This window comes from Triturus cristatus, chromosome 8, assembly GCF_964204655.1.
Source record: "Triturus cristatus chromosome 8, aTriCri1.1, whole genome shotgun sequence".
Classification (NCBI taxonomy): Eukaryota; Metazoa; Chordata; class Amphibia; order Caudata; family Salamandridae; genus Triturus; species Triturus cristatus.
Genome location: NC_140591.1, coordinates 1,385,663,107 through 1,385,688,838, shown reverse-complemented (window position 1 = coordinate 1,385,688,838; position 25,732 = coordinate 1,385,663,107).

The following is a 25,732-nucleotide window of genomic DNA, read 5'->3' as shown; positions in this document are numbered from 1 at the left end:
TTTGGAAAACTGTGTATATAGCTAAAACTAAAAATATAAAATTTTCAGTTAAAATTCATGAACTGCATTAGCATCCAACTAGAACAGTACAAATTGTAAGAATCAAAATTGATCATACCTTAATTCAGTCATCACTGATGTCATTTGGGACATCAGCAGTGATATCATCAATGATGCCAATGAACATGTTATTAACATTTTAAATGCACCCAAATCACCTCGAGAGGGGTATCTCGGGCGAATGCCAGGAACAAAGCAGAATTAAGGCTGTTAGAATAAATTGGTTTTAAGTAATTTTCAAAATTTGGAAATGATGCTTGCAAATTTGCATTTGAAGAGGCAGCTTATTCCAATATAATGGAGCTAGGAAAGAACCTGCCCCCAGACTGGGACTTTTTGACCCTAGGGACCCTGAGCAATGCTTTGTTGCAAGATCTTAAAAGTCTTGTAGGGGAGTGGTGGGCGAGTTTAACGATAGATAGGAAGGCCCATTACCATATAAAGCTTTATGGGTTAATCAGCAGATCTTATAAATAATTCAGTTTTGTCTACTGTAGCCAGTGCAAAGTTTGTAGAAGAGGGGAGGAAGCCGCACTAAAGGGTAGATTACAAATAAGGCGTGCGGCGGTGTTCTGCACCATCTGAAGTTTAGATAGCAGTGACTTGTTTGCTGGGGAAGAGAGCATTCCCATAATCCAGATGGCTAATGAACAACACCTGGACTAAAGTTTTCCTCGCTGTAAGTGGTACTAAAGGAAAGCTGTTCTCAGCAATCGCATCACATGGAAGCATGAGACCACTACAGTGGATACAATCTCATCTTTCATGGTGAGAGATTGATCCAATCGGACTCACACGTTTTTAACTACTAGTTCGGGTGAAGGGGCCATACCAAGTTCTGGGGGCCACCAATCAGAATTCCAAAGCTGTTAGGCTTTCCCAATCGGCATAATCTCTGTTTTTGCTGCATTTAACTGGAGACAGCGTTCGGTCATCCAGGTGGCAATAGCATTTAACCTGGCAGAGTAGGATTCTTTGGTTTGGGCCAGATTATTATCTGGGGAGATTATAAACTCTGTATCATCTGCATATAATATAATCTCAAAGCCAAAGGCTCTGACAATTTTGGGAAGGAGGGCAACATAGATGTTGAAAAGTGTAGGGCAGAGACATGAGCCCAGGGGTACCCCCCTATCCAGTGTCATGGTACGAGATTTATTGAAACCCAAAATAACCATTTGGGTCCTGCTGAAGAGAAAATCTGAGAGCCATTGTAGCCTGTTCTGTGGATACCTAGCTCATGAAGCCTACCAAATAACCTAGGATGAGATACTGTGTCAAATGCTGCAGACAAGTCCAGTTGCATCAGTATGGATGGTAAATTGGTATCAAGAGGGCATCTGATGTGGTCAGTGACCGCTACCAGAGCTGTCTCTGTGCTATGTGATGGTCTAAAACTGGACTGTGATGGATCTAAAATACTGTTTCCCTCCAGCTGCCTTTTAGTCAGATGGGATTTTTCCTGTCTTGATAGATAGATTAAACAGGGAACAGATCGAAGGGGCAAGCAAATTAGAGAGGTCGGCAAGTATTCTGGGTCGGCAGACACATTAGGGAGAGCCTGCCTTAGTTGAGACAAGGATTTTCTGAATTGACTCAGGTGTAGAGCATTCACATTTGCTTAGGCTTGTAGCACAATTAGAGGGAGGTGCACCAAAGGCCAGGTCCTCGCAAGCCTGATCAAGTGGACTGAAAAAATACTGATAGATTATTTTGATTTTGTCTTCAAAATTGTTGGCCAAGGAGTCACAAAGAGTTTGTGTTACATTTATTTCTTGGGAGCATGCTTCAGGATTAATAAAGGTATTGATCACATTAAAATGGACTTTGGAATCGTTTTTGGCCTCTGTAATTTGGTCTGATATAAATAATTTACAGGCAATCTTGATGTTACGGTGGTATAGATTTAAGGAACCTCTTTGAGCATCGGTTGCATTGTTGGTGTGATGCCATCGTCTTTCTAGTCTCTTGCAGTAGGCAATCTCTATTTTTAATTCTGCTGAATTCCAAGGCGCATAGGGTCTATGTGCCCGACTGCTGTACAATTGCAGAGGGGCTATTTTGTCAAAAGCCGACTCCAGAGCTCTGTTATAGTCAGAAAGTGCTTGATTTACATCTAGATCCTCTGAAAGGCCAGAGACCTTCAAAGCACCTTGACCATGGAACCAGAGGCGATTTCCCGCCAATGTCTAGACATATTTGTATAGTATTTGTTTGTTTTTCCTATATCATCATACTTTGGGATCTGGAAACAGACGAGTGAGTGGTCAGGCCAGGGTAAAGGTTTCAGCAGGTTTCACATTTCAGCAGAGTAGACCAATCTTAAGGGGGTACCTGAAATCTGCTGATGGAAAAGCAGGAGTCCTGGCTCCTGGTGACAGCTAGGCACAGACGGGCTTGCCTTTGGCGCGCCCGCTGCACGGGACCACTGTTACCCTCCAGTTACCCTCCTACTGGAGGGTAACTGGAACACTGTACCATTTAGTAGCTTAATATTAGGATAGTAAGACAATGGGAAAGGTGACATTCTTTAGGTTTCTTTCACTTACTCTTTTTCTTATGTATTATTTTTTACTTTCAGGCAAAACTTTATCTACCTTTCAAAAGCTAAGAATTACTGTTCTATCAACCACAACCGTATATGAGAGCTATTATGAGTAAGAAAAGTGGGGCTATAAAAGGTGTACTATTGAAGAACTGGAATAATGACTAATTTGGGTAATTTCAAAATCTAATTAAGTGAATAATTATGTTTGGAATAAGACTTAATGACCACAAACAAGACAAGGGTTAGAATACGAAAGAGTTAAGCTGTTACCTACAGGAAGGATGTTCGTTATAATATGTTAGATGAGTAGAACTGGATATTTAATGGGACCCTTGATTGTCCTCACACTGGACTTTGAAAAATAATGTTTTTTCTCGAAATCTCAAATATGAACAAGGTCAATCATAACAATTTGGTTTTCTTAAGGAATATACAGTCATATATGATTAATGTTGAAAAGTCTCAAGTCACAAGGACAGAATGTATTAAGCTATTGTCTGAGATTTCTGAAATTAGAGAACCCTAATGAAAAAATCATGGGATTATCTGTTGGTCAAGTCTTGTTGTTTCTTTGTGTGATTTGTTGTGCTAATTGAACCATAAGATCTTATACTAAATTTCCGGACAAAAGAGAAGAATGTAATTGGCTTGAAAGTGTTTCTGTGTTTATGGTGTCAGCTCTGAATCAGCGGTGATTATTAGCTGCTAAACATGTGTTGGCTGAATACACTTGATGACATATAGTCTATGGTTTTTTTTTAATGTTTATATTATTGTTTGGCGACACTTGCAAAATATGTTTCCAGTATAAAATATTAATATTGTTGAAAAACTTGTTATGCTACTTTATGGAAAATAAATCAGATTAGACTGTGAGATGAATTTGTGTTTAAGTCTCTTTTTTGATTAAATATCTGTAAATTGCTCCCTACTAGAAACCCTTGTAATCTGTAATGTATCAACTTGTTTGGGCACCAGTCCAGTCGATGAGCTCGTGCAAAGCCAGTGGTAGCCTTGCCCACATCTGATTATAAAATCCTAGTACCTTAATGAACTATAAAGTCACTTTAACTTTTGATTTTTTTCAATGAATTTTTGAGTTTTTTTTTAAAATAAAGTAAGATATTACTACCAGGCTTAATTATAACATCACTTTAACTTTTGTTTTCTTTTAGTGGATTTCTATATTTTTAAACGTAAAGTAGAATTGTATTACCTAAAGGAAAATATAACAGCACTTTAACCTTTGTTTATTCCGTTTTTTAAATCATATTAACCCAACTCCCTCGCTGGGCATACCTTTTGACTGTGTGCAGTCGAGGGTTGTACACCGGGCCTGGACATAGGTTCTGGCCCAACTATGTGAGGGCAGCCAACCTTCTGCCGTCAGCCATCCCTGGAACGGGGCCAGTCCCTGCGTCCAACCCCCCGCAAATGGCCAACGCCCGTCTTCACTTTGTGCCACACCACTTTACATTTTACTTCTTTTCTCTTATTTTATTTGTTTTTCAGGATCCCACGATCTTCCCACAAGAGTCTCAGTGAGAGTCCTGTGGTACAACATGGGAGGCTTCGCTGGTCCCACAGGACAACTGCGGGACAGTATGAACGTTGTTTTTTCATTTGGCCCCAGGGAGAGAGCTTCTACTCACAAGGGCCAGGGGATCAGGGTGTCCCTACCATGCCCCCTTATACCTTAATTTGTAATTATTTTCAGGACATGGGGAGCCAATCCCCATGTCCTATGATGACAGCCGCAGCATTTCTTTTGCTGTTCTAGCCAGCCAATTAGAGAGGTTAAAAAAAGCCCTCTTGACTAATCAATCACTTTAAGTTTTTTAATTTGCGATCCTGCTGGACTACTGTACAACTCTCTCAGGGCCAACTGTCAAAATGTGACTAACATTCAAACCTTAATTCTCAAAAAAGTACGGAATGCACCTTTCTGATTAAATACCTAGGGCCTGATGTATTAAGATTCCTATTAAGAAATTGTAAATTGCATCAAATAACGATTTGAAATTTGTGATTTCTCAATAGGAATCTGCTAAATTGCATTCTGCGGAAGTGGGTGCAATTTTCACACCAACTTCGACTGAATGTATTGGGATTTTGTGAACCAACCTTTGTATTATTAGGTTTGTTTACAAAATACCAATTCATAGTGGGTCACAATTCAAACTACCTCATTAATATGCATACAGTAGGTTGCAAATTGAGACCCTCTACGATTGGTAAGAGTCACAGGCATGGTGGCCTGCTGGGGTCAGCAAACCCCCATGTCTGTGACAGCTTTTAAATAAAGCAATCTTTCTTTTTCTGAATACCGCCTGTTTTCCTGAAAGGAAATGTGATGTATTTAAAAAGAAAAAGTGAATTCTATTCTAAACATTTTCTCCAGCAGGAAGTGGTTCCATGGACCACTGCCTGTTTGTAAAACATGATTTTGTTGAAATTAACAAAGAGGGAAGTGCCCCTAAGGGATTTCTTCCCATTTGTGAATGCTTACTACCAGTTTTGATTTGGTGATAAAAAATTCATGTTTTGAGACTGAATTTGGGTAGCAAAATGTTAATGCATAAGCCAAGAATCTGTATTTGGAAGGAACTGCCTTTACACACCCCTTCCCAATACCAATTCCATATTTATTCTAAAACCCAATTTGTGATTTGGTAACATGTTACCATATTGTAATATGGGCTTGGTACAGTTAAAAAAGCAATTTTTATGTCATAATGGCTCACATTTGACCTTTGCAACCATATAATTGCTTGACACATCAGGCCCCTAGATTTCCTCCAAATCTGGAGTAATTCTGTTCAGCCATTATTTCTGTATCATGGTCTAAAATTGATATGTAAAATGCATGGAGGAAATGCGTTTTGGGACCCCCATTTTCCTCAGCCCTGCTTGAAAGATTAACCTGAAATGAAGGAACTGAGGTGGATGAACTTTGTCTCTGGAAACTTTTTGTGAAGATACATCAAACAGCGCCAAAGTTATTGGCAAAGCAAACTTCCCATGGGAACTCTGACCCAACTATAGCTACACAGTGGTGACTGGCAGTGTGTGTGTGTGTGTGTATGTGCGTGTGTGTGTGTGTGTGTGTCGGAATACAGAAAATAGAGGCATGGTTTGATATATTATTATGTAAATTGTCCGAATAATAAAATGTATATGCATCATTTGAGATTTATATAAATGCACATGCATATACTACTTTAAAAAAGAAGGCTGAGGGGGTTTATATACTTCAGCAAAATTTAATCAATCACTGTGAATGTATATGTATGTGTGCGTGTGCTCTGCACCATAATTTCATGCATGCTCTACCTTAACATCCCTGCATGGACGTACAATTGCACATATCTTGTTATTCCTGTAATCTTGCCCAGACTTTGTTGACCATACCTGTCACGTTTCTATTCAGTCCAAGAAGAAAAAGGGATAATTAAGCAAAAACTAAAATTAGAATGATGGTGTTCCCTAATAACCGAGGCAGTGAGTACTACAAGATGGTCTCCCTTCGTTCTAGTCTCTGAGGGCAGCTGTGGGTGACTAGTCAAGACCTAGCTAAAAGACACTCATGTGTGGCTGAGTTGGAGTACAGTGCAGCACAATTTATCACAGCTCAAATAAAGATGTGGATGTCCATACAAGGATAGGACATTTTTTGAAGACATAACACTGTTATGCTATCTGAAAGTATATAAATATTAGCGAAGTAAAAGCAAAGAACAAATACTAAAAAGTAAACACATTTAAAACACAATTAAAACATCGGAAATACTGTGGCAATTTAGGGATCCTGAAGGAACATAATTTATGAAATGTGAGGCCCCCAAAGTCTCATAACGATTGTAACCAGACCACAAACACCATGCTGTAACAAGGAGGACTGGAATCGTTCTGCCAAGATCTTATTACCTTATAATGGGTTAGCACCCTTTACTGTTTGTGATCTTAGCAATCACTAACTTCCTGAGCTTGATAAAAAAAGAGAAATACGGCACCACTTTGCAGAACATCAGTACAGTAACGGTACAAAATTGAAATAGGGTATCTTAGAGTTCTGGGGTAGACCAGGACGATGTGGTTACCTCCTAGTTTAGGATTAAGTGTTGTCCAGACGTGGATTGTGCAGGTAGGAGCAGTAGGGCGGTGGGGCCTGGTTGGGGGGGGGGGGGCGGGTGAATTTTGACAGATGACCACGAGGGAAAATTAATTATTGATGTTGTCAGCCTTTGAACATAGACCGTGTTGCCCTAGTGACTCTGCGGCACACTGCCTCCACATTCATGCGGGATCATCTTCATTGATAAAAAGGGCAGCATTTGCTAAAACCAGAAGCAACACGGCAAACCATCGGACTACTCATGACCTTGAGAAGATATTCTTGAACCAATGAGATAGGACAACAGGTTGCTAAAACTTTGCATGAAAGAGCAAGGTCATTGGTCACAAAAGCAATACAATGTGCTCAGGGAGGCATGCTTGCCATGCAGAGTCACCACTCAGGTCACCCACACTTGTAGGTGTTGGTTCTTGATGCAACCCTTGTCTGACTCTTGGTGATGGGAAGAAATGGCTTCTTTGGGCTGTGTATGTGTATCTGGAGTTCTTGAGATGGCTGGTGGCTTCCAATCAAACAAGCTGGCTGCAGGGCAAGGCGTAATAGTTTCTGCAGACCCTTCAGGTCAATTTGTAGTCATGGGGAAACAAGCAGAGCTCAGCTCCATATCGTGGAAGTGCCACAGCAAAAAATCTATACAGGTTCGTTGGATGTGAGTGATAGTGCTGTCCTGTTTATGTTTCTCTGTGGGAAGCAGCTAGCCTGCTTCTTCCACTTTCCATGTCATACCAAAACATGTTTGCAATTACTTTGAGGTAACATTAATGACAGGTACACCAAAGGAGATTACAGGCAATCTACCATGTGCAGACACTTCAATGTTTGCAATTATGACTGCGAAACCCATACACAGATAGTATTTATTGTATTTATTTATAAAGTTTTATATAGCGCGAACATCACCATTGCAGGTATCAGATCGCTTTACAATGTTCAAGGTGACATGTATAAAATTAACATTATCAAGGACGGAACATGGTATAGGAAAATCACCTAGAGCGAACACCTCAGATCCCAGATGGACAGCAACCACAAAAAAAAAGGACATAGTCCTCTAGAAATAAGCATGCAGGCAGACTAAGGGATAAACCTTGTCCTGGAGTATAGTTCATACGTTCTACAGCAGAAACTTGTTCCTTGGTATAATTTTGACTTCTTTCTCGAATGAGGCAGTTGAGGGGTTCATTCTGATTTCAGGGGGTAGTAAGTTCCAGATACTCGGGTCAATACTTGAGAAGGCTCGGTTATATGTTCTCAAACAATGACAATCCCTGAAAAACCACAAAGGGGCCCAGTTTCCCAAAGACTTCCACATGTCAATATCTGGGCAATGAAGTTGAAGGGCTGCCCCCTGGAGACCAAACATTAGGGGAACCAATTAAGCACTTTGCCAATCTCAGAAAACACCGTGTTTGTCCCTGAAAGCACATTTTCAGAAGCTCTCATGGTCCCTTAGGAACAAGGACCCCAAAAATTGCACCAAGAATGGAGAAAAAATGCAGGACAACTTCAAGACATAGGACCTTTGATCTAGAACTTCTGCTCTTACAACACCAAACACTTTGCCACGCTCTCTATTTGATTTCCATTTGGGGAGCGCATTGTATTTTTACTTTTTCTTCTGTACAGCTCTGATGTCCCCTGGAGACAGGCCAGTTATTTACATAAAAAAAGTAATAAATGAATTATTCAAGCCATAAAATAAGATGAATGTACATAGCGCATTATTTCTAGGGAAGAACTATAGAATTACATTTTATTGTGTAAATCGTAAGTGTACCTTTTGCTGAACACAGGGAAAGAATAGTTATTTCGTAATAGAAAGGTATAAAACGTCTAAGTGCATTTTTGGAGTGATGGACACTTCCAGGTATTTTTCTGCCCAGTAATATATGTGCCCCTTGCTGCTGTCACTTTTCCTCTGAGTGAGATGATGGGTTAGAACTGTAACTACTGTGATTTTGTTTCAGTGGATAATGCTGTTCCTGACTCCTGCTGGCTCGAAGACGGCGAATACGAAACCAATAAAGGAGTCTCTGAACTTTGTAAAGGGCAGACGGAAGGTATTTGAATTTGTCACTGAAATAGGCTGGCTCGAAGAAAGAAGTGCGTGGAAGCAGAAAACTGCGGGGCTCCAATATGTGATCTGAGAGAGGAAATCTTTTTCTTGCGTTTGAATGACTCCCGTACTAGCATGCGGCGCCAGGTGTTTGAATCCACATCAGTCCATGACGCTGCCTCACTTCTGTGCGTGTCCCTCAAGGTAGCGTATGGCAAAGAGCAAACTGCAGTGAGGTAGGGTGCATTAGGGATAATTTTTGAGGAAAGGATCTTGCTGAACTAAATAGTATCATCCATGTTATGCAGTCAAAATCTTTTTCAACCAAAAGGGTAGGATTTTTTTGCCTGGTTCTGAACGTCCTTGGAGGCAGCCGCGGCCCTTGCAGGTAAGAGCGGTGGGGCGGTGCGGCCAGGTGAGGGGGGATTTCAGCTGACGATGACGGGAGAAAATTCAATAAATTATTAATTTTCCCTCTTCCTCGTCCGTCGAAATCTCCCCTCACCTGGCCCTACCGCTCTTACCTGCACGGGCCGCGGCTGCTTGGAGGTAAATAGTACAATGCATGTAGGAGACAAGTTTTACCACTGTTTCTTAGAAGTAGAGTTGAGGTGGTGGTAAGAGGTGTTACAAGAAAGGTCATATTTAAGTAGATGGTCTGCAGCTGAGATTACAGCAAGGCCAAAACAACACAGCCCCTCATTACTTGTGATGCGTTGCTATTTTGTTATTGTGATGTTATGTTATTGTAATGTGGTGTTGTGTCCCTTCTGTAGAAAGATTTCACAGTAGACAAAATCACAGAGGTGATCACACAGCTCCCAGATGGCAAAACCCCAGGGCTGTATGGCCTCCAAGCCAGTGCTTTAAATGGGAAAAATAAATGCCACTACTCACTAAATTGAGCTCTGGACGAGGGGTTGGTTTGGGGCGGAGTTAGGGGCGGGGCTAAGAGGCAGGGGAAGGGTAGACAATTAAAAAGATCAGGATTTTATACAGGTGTTTCTGGTATCACGAGTATTCTTTTTGTCCTTATATGTAGAAAAGTATAAATGTAAGATCATCTTCAAGGCCAGACTGGGAACCGAAACGACCCTAACAAAGAGCCCGGCTAAGCTCAAAAACGTCTGGTTAACAAAAACGGCCTCCAGGGGTCTAAAACCGGCCCTCACCCTGGCAGCCCACCGGGGGAAATACCTGGTGCCCACTACAGCCAGTACGGCCCTGATCATCTTTCAGATTTTCCATTTGTGCAGATTATCTCAATGCATGTGACATGAAAAGCATTTTACAGTTCTATACCATGCACAGTAACGAATAGTGTGGGCACTCAAGAAAGAAAACTTGACAAATGATATACCGCGATCTCATTGTAACATCTGTGGTTTTCTTTTTCTAATGTTTAATGTATTACCACTACGGTGCCCAAAAACTCCAAACTAGGCCTGGATGGTAAATTTCGTTCCGCTCGCGGAATTTGCGATATTTTGACATTTTCGCGTTCCGCGGAGAGTGCGAAAATGTCAAAACTTTCGCAACCTGCCGCGAAACGGAAGTATTTTTCTTGTTCGCGCTTTAAAAATGCATTCTCGCGCACGCGGTCGCGACTTACCGGGTCCCTGCGTTCGCCGACGAGTTTTCCTATCCGTTCGCGTGCGCCAAAAGATGTTGGATTGTTGGTAGCCGGTTGCACTATCCCGCGAGAGTTTGCGATCGCGAATGCGTCATTGCGATCGCAAACAGGAAATAAGTATCGCGAGCAAGATGCCGCACCTTCGCGAAAGTTTCGCATGCTCACGGAGATTTTACGCAATTTCGCGATCATTTGCGAACGTCAATTTCGCGAATTCCGCCCACCCTTACTCCAAACCACATTAGACCGACCAGGCTGTCTTCGTGCACTTTACTCTACTACATGGCCTATATATTGGGGATAATAAAGCGTAGGAAAAGGTAGGGTAACACCACGGACCTTGTCCCTAGAACAAGGCACTTTGCAATCAATGTTTTACCCCAACCCATTACTATATCGTACGTGCACCTCCAAGAATTACCTTGGCCTTTTTTTCTTTAATATGAAATGGAAATACATTTACAAAACCATCAGCATCACGGCCTCGACCCCTACACCAGTAGATGTCTTTTAATATAAGCAGTAGATTCCCATGAGCACAAGGGTAGGTTAAACAAAATGGGCAGTTTTAAATGCATGCCTGCAGAACAGAGCATTCCACAGTATGAATCTTACATGTGCTTGGCTTGTAGAAACCTTAGCATGTTTTAGAAATGTTTAATCACTTTAAACCCTAGCAGGAGACAACGTCTGTTCTAACCTCTGCAAATGGAATGTCCTCTTCGAGCCAAGGTACAGTTGTTTTGAGAGAGTGCGGCCTCCTCACAGACAACGGCAGATCCCCTCTGGTAAGGTCAGGAGGCCCTGAACCGCTTTAAGCTTACCCTGCTGAGTACGATTCAGATAGGCCAGGCTGTTCTGATGCAATGTCTGTGGGGTGGCAGCTATATACCAGCGAAGGTGACTGGAAACAACAGCACCTACAAAGGCAAACACGCACAGGAACATACTGACACTTACCACGCGTACATATCAGTCCATACATTTATTTTTACAAATGTTTATTTTCTCTGATTTGTGAGATCAAAAAGGACTAGCCTATTTGTGAATTTACATAGACTCAAGACTGTAAGGCAGGGTACAAACCATTGTGTTTGTTCATGAAGCCCTCACCCACCAACCTAGTTGGTGGCATGCTTCATCATTGGGCCCACCCAGTGACATCGAGTGTGTACCGGGTGTGCTTCAACACCTGGATACAGCGGAGCAGGTATGTATCTGAGTGTGCAGTGTAGTGACGTGAAGGTGACGATTTAAAAGCCATGCAGGGATCCCAGTACCCGAGGGTAAATTATATTTTAATAACTGGGTCACTGCTAGCATTAAAAAGGCTGTTGTATGTTATAGGAATGTTAATTAGGGTTTCCTACATCCAGGTGGGGTCTACATGTTTCAGCCAGGCCTTTATGATTAAAATTGGCTTTCCTCAGGACCAAAGTGTGTAGGTGTAAATTACTTAGATTTAAGTGATTGTGTAATTTTGAGAAATGTGTAGCACTCGCTAAGGTGCTTTACATGTGAGAGGGGGATTCCCTCTTAGAGCATTACTGGACATACAACAAGTCAGTGGCGGCTGGTGTTAAGGGGCGTAGGGGGCATTGCCTCACCTACCAGCATCGTAGAAAACTAATGGGAGAGAATGAACACCAGTGGAGCAGTTTAAAGAAGGGCTCACTGCTTGGAGCTCCCCCGTGAAACTTGAAAGTTAAACTATGTAAAACAAATATATATTTCTACTTACTTATACTTTGTCCCGGAGTCTTCCTGCGCAATATGCGCATGTGCAAAAGCTGGGCGAGAACTATTCCTCGTCCTCGAGGCACAAGCGAGGAGCGAGGAGGCGGGTGACATCAGCCTTGTGGGAGTGGCTGAAAAAAGTGGCAGTAAATGGGTTTCAAATGGGGCGATAATGAATTGGCCCAGGGCGCGGTCAGTGGAGCGCCATTCAGAGTAATGGGAAGAGGCAGGGCTGGCTCACAGTGCACTGAGTGCAGGGGGTGGTAACTGCACTGCTTTCGCCTCCGTAAATGAGGCTTTCTCATTGGGTAAGGCTGAGGCGACCGGGAGTGGCTATCCATTTAGTTTCAGTTTGGCAGGCAGCTCCTAATTCCGTGAGGGGTGTGTTTGTTGCTGGAAAAAGGCGCCTGCAGCCGTGGTTTCAAACGACACGACACGTGCAGGTAAGCCTTTTCCCTTTTTTTGAACCCCAGGACTCGGCAGACCAGCTGTTAAAGGTCGGATCCTGAGCCCTCTGCTTGATGCGTACCCAAGCACACACTCAACATTGTAGGGTACTTAAACGTTCCACTTACAGCGCATGGTTTGGCTTCCTTTCGTCCCCCCTGCCGACAAGACAGAATAGTTTTCCCACCCACTCATATCTGTGTGATATAACTAGGGAACAGGTTTATTTCTAAAGATGTATTTCATTAGCCAACGGTTTAATTAGAGGATTAACAACCGCTGCAAAGGGCTATATCTGTTGTTAACGGTTACGGCCCTCTCCAGTTGTAGGCCTGAGCGGCAGCCAGGGCCTATAATGAGGAAGATAACCTTTAGCTACCAGTCTAGCGTGAGACATAAGGGCTGTAATGCTATTACAAGATTATGAACCGTGCGCCCTTTCCTTACATTATCGGGATTGTAATGTGGGGGTTGAGGCGCGGGCGGGGTCGCCTCTAAGCTCGTCCACCGTTATGTAACTTACCAGCAATTTGTTCACATTTTAGGTTTCTGAAAAATCGTCTATTGTCATTTTTACCATTGCCTTTCTCACCGTTATGTAACTTACCAGCAATTTGTTCACATTTTAGGTTTCTGAAAAATCGTCTATTTTCATTTTTACCATTGCCTTTCTATCTGTATCTGCTTTAATTATCAGTCCTTGGTCATTAAGACTGCTTCAGAACACAATTAAAGGGCTTTCCTCAAATAATTACTGTAATTTTTGATTGCCATTTAACCTTTCTGACTCCATTCCTTAGCTCATGCAGTTGAATTTAGATGATGACATTACTTAAAATCCTGTACTACTAATGTGTTGTATTGCTATCTGCAAAGCCATTGCTGTATAGAGGCATGCTGTCATCTCTTTAGTTATTTTTTTTTTTTTTACAGAGTTTTATCTAGCGTAAACTTGACCCAAATCAGGTATCAGAGCGCCTTACATAGCACCAGTTGCATTACATGAGGACACATTCATTTGTGTTAGGCACAGGGGTCACACAATTAACTTAAGACAAAATCCTAAACTTACTACTTTTGGTATTCACAGAATGCACTTACTACTTTTGGTATTCACAGAATGCACTTACTACTTTTGGTATTCACAGAATGGATTTACGACGACTAACTTTACGTCCGCACTCGGGCTGGAAATTCCGGCCCGGAGGCGGGGCTTCCGGGCCAGAGGCGGAGCTTCCATCCCGGAGGCGGGGCTTCCGGGCTGGAGGCGGATCTTCCGGCCCGGAGGTGGAGATTTTGGCCATGGCTAAATCTCCGCCACTGGCCGGAATTCCCACCTCCGGGCCGGAGGACCCTGCAAAAATGGCCAAGTCCAACAGTCTGCATACACTGGAGGAAGAATGAATTGAAGCCGGACTGACATGGATCCTATAAAATGTTGCTTATGACAAACACAGCTGTCAAATGTCATCTTCTGGTGATTTGAATCCACTCATCTCACTACAAGCAAGCTTCTCATAATAGACAAAGTGGTGCTTCTGTATCTGGACTTGTGCCTGGCCCTGGATCCCCGGCCACAACTGTTTCTGCTGCAGTCCTGTTCTGTGCTGGTGGGCCAAATTTCTTGTGTTCACCATATTTGCCTGCTCCATGACATCCAGGTGGTTTTTCTCATGGAACCTCTCAATGTTACCACCTCCTTCCAAGGTAAGTGGCCTCTTCCTTCTGGATACTGGATCGCCTGCTATCTTCATCACTGCTCTGAGTGTCTGGCTGGTGGTGGGAATCATCATTGCTGCAGAATGGAGAGTTATTGCACCTTCACTTACCTGGAACCACTGATCTGCCTATAGGAGTAACTCCTCTGTGCTGCAGTTGGAAAGTACAGACAGCCAATTCTTCTTCTTGATGGATTTACATGCACATGTCTGTTGATCTGGGATTAGCATTCTTTCAATCGGGGTACCCATTAGTCATAAAGACTATTGCCTTCATCTTTTCGACTATGAGCACTGACCATCAGGGTGTGCCTGCATCTCTGCCACTGTCTACCTAGGCTTTGAAATGTTTAACAGTTATTTGAGCCAGAACATGTCATATTTGACTCATCTCACAATGACTGAGCAAGGATTTATTTGCTAGCACTTAGAAGCAAACTACTAGGGTTGGGTGGAACTCACTGAGTTTCACTCTGTGGAATGCCGCAGACTTACAAGAAAACTCAGCGAGAGTCTATGGAGTTCCGCAAATGGGCAGAAAACGTCACGTCACGCTACTCATACTGATTTTTAGCGCCGTAAGCTTCCTCCGCGCTGCACACTCAGCCTAGCTCAACAACACAGTGGTTAGCTACGCTGGCCTGCAAGAAACTGTGCATACGTTTGTCATCAGTAAAATGATTTAGATTTTATATATTTTATGTCTAGTTTCAAATCCAGAAATTCAGGAGACCAGGGCTCTCATGTACAAAGATTCTGGTCCAGAAATTGTGAATTGCCACAAAAAACTATTTGCAATTTGCGTTTCCTTAAATGAAATGTACAAAATTAATTTGTTAGAAGGGATCACAATTTGAGCACTGTCTTCTAACGAGTCCATTTGTATTTTGAGAACCAACCTACGTATTAATAGGCCGGCTCTCAAAATACTGATTCATAGTTGGTCACAATTCGACCTACCTCATTAATATGCATAAGGTAGGTCCTACCTATGACCTACAACAATTGGCTACATTCACAGGCATGTCGGCATTACTGGGGTCATCAGACCACCATGTCTGTGATTAACTGAAAGGAAAACGGGATGTGTTTAAAAAAGAAAATGCACAATGACACAAACTTTTTTTATAAGCAGGCAGTGGTCTCATAGACCACTGGCAGCACATTAAAAAAAATAATTTGGGAACATTTTAAAAAGGAAAGGGGGCTCTGGGGACCGCTTCCCGTTTGTGAACGGCTTACCACCTCCCCCTAACACACCCCTTCCAAATATCAAATCTCTATTTATTCCCAAACCCAATTAGTGATTCGGTAAGATTCTCTAACATGTTAGTAAGGGACAGATGTAAGAGAGTAAGTGTTTGAGATTACCAAATAGTGAATTTTTGTGATTGGAAATTGCACAAATCACAGGGATGGTGGCCTTCTGCAGTCAGCAGAACCAAAAAGTCCGAGATTGAGTTTCAATAATCAATCTTTTGACACAGCCCATTTTCCTTAAAGGAAAACAGGATGTGTTTCAAAAAGAAAAATGAAAAGTTTTTTTTCAGTCTTTAAGAATAGGCAGAGGTGGGGGGCGTGGCTAGGCGCCCGAGGAGATGGAGGCGTGGGCGTGAGGGCTCCGTCCGAGCCGGAGATTACGGGCGGTCCGCACACACATTATGAGCAATGGAAGGCAGCCTGTTCTTTCGGAAGGTCCTCGGAGTGTTTTAAGACCTTCCTCAACGTTGGGGTAAACCTGCATCGTAATTTATCCACGTTTTGCTCCCGATCGCGGCATTACAACGGCCGGTGCCCGCCATTTTGTTTTGTTATGCGAGTTCTTCTCTTCAGCAGCGCGTTTATCACGCGTTCTACTCCTGGTTGCTACATTTAACTTGACATGCTTTCAGCACCTCTAGCAAATCGGATGCCAAGATTTTATACTGTTGGGTGATTATTTTAATTAATATTTGACACAACTGTCTCTTGGACTCAATTTTTTCTTTTTGTTTTCCTCATATTTGGCGGCCATTTTGTGCTCTCAGTCTGCGTTTCCTGGCTTTCTGATATTGTTGCTTCTCTGGATTGGCACTTTTCCATATCAGAGTTCCCTGCTTGCTTCTGTTTAAACCTCATGGGCTTCGGACCTTGTACTATATTTGCTTTTATACTCAGTTTGGCAGAGTGTTTCTACATTTCGTAGTCGCATCTATGGCCGAAGGTTCCAGCAAGACCCAAAGGCGCAATTAATTAAAAACTCTAAACTCTTCACAGAATTGGCTCATTTGGAAGCTTCTCAATCTCCCCCTAGCAACGAGATGTCACTGAACATTGAGCCTTCCTTACAGTCTTCAGTAAAAATGACGCCTAAGCGCTTAAAAAAAGATCCACCTTCGCCTCCCAAGTCCTCTGCGACCATTTCGATGGAGTTACTTCTTGAAGAGATACGGGCCTTGCGCCCTTTCATGGAAGAAACCAACGCTAAGTTGCAGGTTCTCACTGACAATTGGACCCGGATGGATGAACGAGTGTCATCGGTGGAGCGTGACATCTCCTCTCTTCAAGACTCTGCAGCCAAGGTCACACATATGCATGCGCAAATTTCTTCTCTCCAGAAGCAGGTGGAGGACTTGGAAAACTGAAATAGGCGCAATAATCTTCGCCTTTAGGGCCTGGTGGAGGGCTGCGAGGGAAGTGATCCCATTACTTTTTTCAAATCTTTTCTTCCTAAGCTTTTGCACTTACCTGAGGATACCCCTCTCAATATCCAGCGAGCTCACAGGTTTGGACGGGCTCCCTCCTCGCTTTCCACGTCAGTGAAGCCCAGAGGTGTAATAATGTATTTTTTGGAATACACTGATCTTCTGAAAGTTCTCTCTGCGGCCAGAGCTTCTCCTCATATCACCTGGTCGGGCTCCAACTTGTTCTTTGCGCAGGATTACGCCAGAGCAACTGCAAATCGGCGTAAGGCCTTCTTGGACATGAGACCTGACCTTCGTTCCATCGGCGCTAGATATGGCCTTTTCCATCCTTGCTTATTCAAAGTCACCCATAATAATAAGACTACGACCTATGAAGAGCCTGCCCGACTTCGAAGTTTCCTCAATTCCTGCGGCCAAGCTGATATGGAGCTTTCTGGTCCTTCCTCTTCTCCTCCAACGTGACTTTTTTCTGAAGTCTTATATTGATGCTCCAGTTTCTTATATTTGTTGTTTTATTTTTTCTAATTTCGCTGTTCTTCAACATGCTTATTCTCTTGCTGAATGCTTGTTTTCCATGGTAGTATTTATTATTGATGTTCTGATTCTTTGGTTTGTCCTATTCGTTGCCTGTCTTATGCACTTATCATTGGCCGATATTTAACCTTGTTACCTTTCTTCCTCCACAGACCAATGTTATGCGTTCCGTCCTGTTTCTCTGGTTGGATGTCTCCCTGACCCCGGGTGCCCTGCCTTCTCCAGTTGGCCCTACCTCCCTCTCCCTGTATCCACGTACGCCCTTGTTTGTTCCCGTCCCTGACCGTACCTTTCCTGATTTACCCCTTGTGAGTATTCCTCATTCTTTTTTTTGTCATGTTTGTTCCTGTTTTGTTTTTCCTTATTTTGATTCCTTTCTTCGCACCTCCAAGTGTATTGGTGTCAGTACTTTTTATATGCTCTTTTTCTTCTTTCCTCACTCTCTTCTTCTTTATCTTTACCGCTTATTGCCCCCTTGGTCTCATTCCCTTCGTTTTCAATACCTTTTCACCCTGCTACCTCGTCTCTCCTTTGACTCCTTCCTATATTTTTCTTCTCTTGATCTTCTTTCCTCTTGTTTCGTTGGTTTATTGATCTTGTTGCGCTTTTTCTTTTTTCTCTCTCACTTATCCTTACTCACCGATTTCTCTGGACTTCATTTTCTTTTTTCATGGATTTTAGCATCACCTTGGCTTTTTTCTATCTTCATGACTATTCTTATTCCTCTTCTCTTCTTTCTTCTTCCATATGTTTCCTCCCTTCTTCATTCTTATCTCTTTTTTCTTTTCTCTTTTCCTTGCGTTTTTATTTCTCATGAGGCTTTTTCTTGGTGTTTTAACTTTTTTTTTTTTTTGCATTATGTCTTTAATATTCCTTAATGGCAGTACGTATTGTTTCCTAGAACGTCAAAGGTCTTCATTCTCCTATTAAGAGACAAAAAATTCTCTCGCATTTAGCCAAGTTGAATGTCGATATTGCCTTTTTGCAAGAAACTCATTTATCTGACATTGACGCTGCCAAGCTTAAAAGGGGTTGGGTAGGTGTTGTATTTTCAGCTCCTGGTGATGGTAAAAGAAATGGTGTAGTTGTGTTAATTCGCAAATCTCTTTCTCACTCGCTCTTAATTTCTGAATCACATCATGAAGGTAGATGGTTGTACGTCCAACTTTCCTCGAAGGGTATCCCCATTTCTCTTCTCAACATTTATGCACCCACTGGCGGTGACCCCGCCTTTTGGCGCACAATGGCTTCCCGTCTTTCCGAATACGTTGATGACAATTTCATTATGGCGGGAGACTGCAATTTGCCCCTTGACCCCTTTTTGGACAGACATTCCAAAACATCTTATATCCCTAATAAGTCTCACAAATTGTTTGTTCAAGCAATATCCCAGCACAAACTCATTGATGCCTGGCGTCTTTGTAACCCTACTACTAAAGAGTTCACCTTCTACTCCCCATCCCACCACTCACAGTCCCGTATTGATTACATTTTCCTCTCCCATCATATCTCTCAGTCCCTCACTCACGCTGACATTGGCCCCATCTTGTTTTCCGATCATGCCCCTGTGCTGATTAACATTGATATCCTACCCAAGTCCAATGGACCGAAACGTTGGCGCTTTAATAACACTTTACTTCTTGATCCCAAGTTTACCACTTCCTTTATTGAATTCACCGCAGAATTATTTGCCTTTAATGATACGCCCACTTTGCCCAAACATGCTATTTGGGATGCTTATAAGGCTGCAGCCAGAGGTTTCATAATTGATTTTGTGTCCAGAAAGCGTAAGATTGCTCGCAAAACGGCGAATGATCTCCTTCTCAAGATTAAAAATCTGGAGCATTCTTATTTTACTTCTCATTCGCAGGAAAGTTTGACTACTCTTATTGAAGCTAAGATGCAATTTAACAAGCAATCCACTGCCGATGCCTCACTATATTTGTTGAAATCTAGCGCAAAATTTTATGGGGGAAAGAACAAGGCGGGTAAGGTTTTAGCCAATTATTTAAAAGTCAAGCAAAACAAATTGAATATTGAATCTGTTTTTGATGCTAACTCAGTTTTAAAGCACACAGATGTGGATATCTTAGAGGAATTTTCCCGCTTTTACTCCACGCTTTACTCTTCTTAAACTCACCCTTCTGCTCAATCCTTAGCTACCTTTTTTTCCAGCATTAAGGCTCCTCCTCATTTTCCTGTTGATTTATCCACCCTTGAATTGCCCATCTCCAAATCTGAATTACACACTGCACTTCAGTCACTTAAGAAGGATAAAGCTCCAGGTCCGGACGGATTTACAGTTGAATTTTATTTGCACTTCTCTAACTTACTATTACCTAGATTGCATTCTCTTATTGATTCTTTCATACTTAGTGGTACTTCCTCTGGCACCTTCTCAGACGCCCATATTTGTATTATACCTAAAGAAGGTAAAGACACCCAACACTGCAAGAATTACAGACCAATCTCTTTGGTTAACATTGACTATAAATTATATGCTAAATCTCTCGCTTTAAGATTAGATCCTTTTCTTCCTGAATTGTTGGGCCCGGAACAATCTGGATTTGTTAAGGGTCGTTTTATTACAGACAATACTAGACTTCTGTTTAATGTCCTCTCCAAATCCTCAAAGTTCCAGGACTCGCTAGCGGCCATTGCTTTGGACGCAGAGAAAGCGTTTGACAGAGTAGAGTGGACTTTCCTTTTCTCCGCCCTCAGATGGTTTGGGTTTGGTCCTAATTTTATCTCTTTTGTTTCTTTTCTTTATTCCAGCCCCAGAGCAGCGGTTTGTGCTAATGGTCTAATTTCTTCTTTTTTCAGCTTAGGTAGAGGAGTCCGTCAGGGTTGTCCCCTCTCCCCTTTTCTTTTTAATCTAGCATTAGAACCCTTTCTTTCAAAGCTTCGCCAAAATCCTAGTCTGCATGGTTTCCAAACCTCCCAAACACACATTAAACTTGCTGCTGACGCCGACGATATCCTACTCTTTATGTCCAACCCTACCATTTCTGTCCCTACATTTCTCAATGAAGTTCGCGAGTATTCCCAAATTTCTGGTTATAAGTTAAACAATGACAAATGTGAAATCTTACCCCTTACTAAATTTACCTTTAAACCTGATTTTGATGCGTCCAATTTTACTTGGAGTCCTTCACATATTATCTTGGTTTGTATATTGCCCCCTCTCTCCCTGATACTATCTCATTGTGCCTTACTAAATGCACTCAGAAATTGTCCGACCTCACTTCTAGATGGCACCCACTCTACCTTTCCTGGTGGGGTCGTCTCGACACGATTAAAATGATGCTTTCCCCAATAGTTTTATACACTATATCCAACATTCCAGTACCTATCCCTGCTAAGTTTTTCAAGAAAATCAATACTGTTTTCTCTTCTTTCCTCTGGTCCGGCAAAAAAGCGCGTATGTCCTTATGCAGACCACGTCTTCCTAAAACAGAGGGCGGGGTCAACTTTCCAGATTTTCCCGCTTATCACAAAGCATTTCTTTTGCGACAAGCTTCCCTTTGGTTGCGGGATCCTGCTGAATCTTCCCCCTTATGGCTTGTTCTTGAACGTCTTTCTTTATCCCCCTTTTCCTTCGTGGAATATCTCTCATTTTCTCGTAAGCCTCAGGTCCTTTCCACCCCCATACATAAATTCACCACCAAGCTTGTCCTTTCCACTTTCCCCAGTCCCCCTTCTTCTGTAGCTGTGTTTCTCAATACCACCATTTGGCATAATAATAGTATTCTCATTAATCATAAACCCGTTTATTGGAAATCTTGGAGACAAAAGGGTTTGATCTGGGTATCCCATCTCTTCTCTGGTTCCGATTTCTTACATTTCCCTGTTCTTAGCCAAAAGTTTAATCTCCCTCATACCTTTACTTGTAAGTACACTATACTTAAGAATGCAATCATGTCCACATATGTCAAAATCTCTAACTCCCCCACTCAGCCTAATCTTCCCAGTCCTTCTTCGCACCTTCACTCTTTATTACGCACCCAGCCCACAGCCTCCTCAATCTATCACTCACTTCGCGTGACTCTTACACCTAGGCCAAAATCCAAAGTAGAGGAACAATGGGAATCTGATTTTGACATTTCTTGGCCCATCTCTTTGTGGGATAAATTGTGGACCAAGCTTCGCAAATCGTCCAGGGCTGCTTCCCTCACACAAACCCTCTTTTTTATTTATAATAGACTTCTCTTATCACCTCACATGTTAAATAAGAGGTTCCCTCTAATCCCTGACCTTTGCTGGTCTTGCTCGACCTCTAAGGCTACTCTTTTTCACATGCTTTTTTCCTGCACCGCCACACATACTTTTTGGAAACAAGTCTGGACCCAAATAAATGCCATATTTCATACTGCAATACCTTTCTCCCTTGTTAATAATTTTTTAGGAAGTCTTTCCCCTTGTTGGACTAATATTGATTTTAATGTGCAAATTGTTGATTTATTGCTGGCTGTTGCATTTCAGCAAATTACGGTTAATTGGAAAACTTTTGCTAATATATCTTTCAGAGCATGGTGGTACAATGTATGTCATAATCACAGGCTAGATACTGTTTTTATTTATCCCCTCAATCTGGCCAAAAAACGACATGATCTCTGGCTCCCTGTAACCTTATACCTTGATAAATGTGCTAAGCGCCCGTCTCCTTCGTTTCAATTGCTCCCCTCTCAACAAGAAGTCTCTAAACCTCCTTGATTGACCTTTTTGTTCCTTTGCATTCATTATGTTTCATGTTACTGCATATTTATCCAATACCGTTTTCTGTTATATAGCCTCAATCATTTGATATTCTTAAGTCTCATGTTTATTTTCACAGTCATATTTTATTTCATATCTCTTGTTACTGCTATGTTTTTGGTTTTCTGCTGTATCGACACCTGTATTTGCTTTAATAAAATTCTTTTAAACTGAAAAAAGAATAGGCAGAGGTCCATGGGACCACTGCCTACGCTTAAAAAATATTTTTCCAACCAATCTTAAAGGGGAAGGGTACCTTGGGGTCCCCTACACATTTGAGAATGGGTTAACACCAACTTGAAGTTGGTGGTAAAATGCGAATAATTTGCGACCACATTTCGGTCGCAAAACATTGCGACTGAAACACAAGATTAGGAAAGGAGGCCCTAAACATGACCCTTCCTAATACCGAATTACAAACCCAAATTACGATTCGGTAACAGGTTTTCATACGAAAATGCCCTTTTGTGTTTGCAAAGGGCCCGATTCTGTGAATCAGGCCGTTTGCAAACGTAACAACGCTTTGTATATCCGGCCCCAAATCTCTGTTTGAGTTTGCTGCATAATATGTGCAATTTTGCAGTCGAAAACGCTCCTGTTTTCTGATTCTGGGTCTTACTGACCGTAAAAAATTATTTTACAAGAATGCCCTGGGGCACGGAGGAGAATATATTGTGCTAATGTCAGTCCTTTTACAACGTCTGTCACTGTCTCAGTTGGGCACTTTGCACAGAATAGAATATAACAGTTCATTTTAATATTTTAAAGTTTAAGAATGATTTTTTTCTGTATTGTCTTGATTTATACTGGACGTGTACTCACCCCTTTTCCCTGTCTTAACCACTTCTTTAATGTCACATCTTGGAAAAATAAATTCATTCTTGGTAAGAAAACATCATGAGGCTCCTTTATATCCTTGGTGTATGTTCAATGCGCGCTGCCTGTTTGATGTCGCTTTGAACTAATATTCACAGACAGCAGACGTGTGTCAGGGACTTCCTAATGCACATTTTCAGTATGTTTTAACCAGACCTGTGAGGATCTATATTTCACTTGCGTTGAAAGGTTTAGGCAGTGTGCCCATTCTGAGACAGGGATGGATGCCGGTCCCTCAATGCGCGGGTTTATCTTTCCTCTGATGCTGGCTTCATCCTCCGTTATTTGAAGTCTTTGCGACATGCTTTCTTCTCATCTCAGTGCTTTAGAAACACTGTTTTCAAAGCATCCTCAGGCGAGGAGTCGAAAGTACCAGCAGGCGCCATGGCTTCGATACAATGCCCGCCCGGGTCCTTCAGGTAAGCATGGAAACTTCAGCAATCATTTTTTTTAGACTGTATACATTTGTACTCAATAAAAATATTAAAAACATCCTCTTAACCTTTTGTTTTTATGTGCCACTGAATTGGTAGATGCATTTATTTCAATCTTTTTGTCCTGATGAACATGGTTTTTTGTGTTTCATCTCACTTGTACTTCGCAGTCCGACATGGTAGAAGCGCCTGATGAAGGAAGGGACTTTAGAAGCTCTGAATCTGTGCCCATGATCAGAAGCAGTCAGCGCGAGACTTTTGATGATGCCAAGGGTCACACATTACAAAGCGAGTGAAGGTCGCCCGCAGATCTAGCTGGAATATAGAGCCACAGTTCATTCTGCTTCTCCATAGGAAGGTGCATTGAACCTTGTTCGGATATTGAGCTCGCAGGGGCATGAAATGCAACCCCGTGCATTCCCACGGCGGATAAAAAGCTGCACGAAATGTGGATTTTGTGACCTGTGACGTAGTTGATCATGGCATTGAGAAGGCTCCAAACCTACCTATTGGTCGACTCTTTTTGTGTGACCCATTGCTTGATTTGTAAAAAGAAAGAAGGGGCATATTAACAAGGGCAGGCGATAAATATCGCAAAGCGCGCATAGCGCTTGCATATTTATCGCCGGCGATCTCTGGAATTTATCGCCCGGTATGCGCGTTATCAAGAAAGCGCTTCGGCCAGGCAATAAAAATTCCAGAGATAGTGTGGATATCGCCGTTTTCCATGGTGGAAAACGGCGATATCCTAGATGATAGGGCCTGTGGTCTTAGCCACAGAATCCACCCCCATGTTAAGTATGCCTTAGTCAGGAATTTAACAGACGTTAAATTCCTGCGTTAAGGCATACTTAACGCGATTTAAATAATCGCTACCCTTCCTTGTTAATATCGCGAAGCTGCCTTCGCGATATTTTCCCTGGTTGGTTTCACAGCCACGCCTACTTTGCATCTCATTAGCGATGCAAAGCTAGGCATGCTAGAAATGGGCGCTAAGTCAGCAAAACACGCGATAGCGTGTCTTTGCTGATAAGGCGATAAAATTATCGCCGCTTTTCGGCCGAAAACGGCTGCAAAAGCAGCGATAATTTTATAACGTTGCCTTGTTAATATGCCCCTAAGTGCTGGGGTTCTCCTCAGGAGGCCACAGCGACTTGCACCACACATTGTCCCTGCCAGAGCTGCGAACAATAATAACAACACAACTACAAAACCATCCCACTCCTATAAGTGTGACAATTCAGACTATTTCAGGTCCTCAGAGCTTGAAGAATGGTTTGGGCTGCAGGTAATAGTTATTTTTTAAAGTGTATTGAATTATTAATTAACTGTTTTTGTGGTCATCTCTAAATATACCAGACAGTGCTACCTTGTGACAGACTGTCACAAGCGCCAGTGTTGACAATGAAGTGCTGGTGCCGAGCATAGGAAACCACTGGCTCAAATTAAGCACCGGTGTGACCTAGAAACTTTTGATAGGGTGATCAGACCATCAAAATCAAAAACCTGATGCGGGCCACTGATTTAACTATAGGAGTACAATTTGGGAGAGATCAACTATATAAAAGTAAGAGTGTGCAAAAGTTGCGTAATTTTCATTTGTGTAATTATGATCAATGTTGGTAAACTTATGCATAAGTATGTGAAATACAAAATAGGAACTTGGTACTATAATTTAGTTCAAAACGCAACCATGTGTCCATTTTGGACATGATGATGCATTTTGTCCAAGAAAAAATAGCACCAAAAACACAAGCGCCAAAAACCGGAGCCCCTCGTGATATGCTAGTTCACAGTGTTCCTGTGCAGTCGAGATACATTTTTGCTGCAAACACCACATAATTACACAACATGGTCTAATAACGTAATTCTGGAAAATAACGCAATTTCGGGTAATTCGTGTAACACGAAATTATCCAAATGGATGCACCAGTGTAACAGAAATTTCACCCAGGCCTATATAAAAGAAAGAATACAATATCACTGATTTCTTTTTGAGATTTTATACATGCTTCATGTAGGAATGTAGGATCCTTCTGCATGGTTACCCCCACTTTCTGCCTGGTGCTAAGCTGTTTTTGACTAGTCTGACTGGGATCCTGCTAACCAGGACCC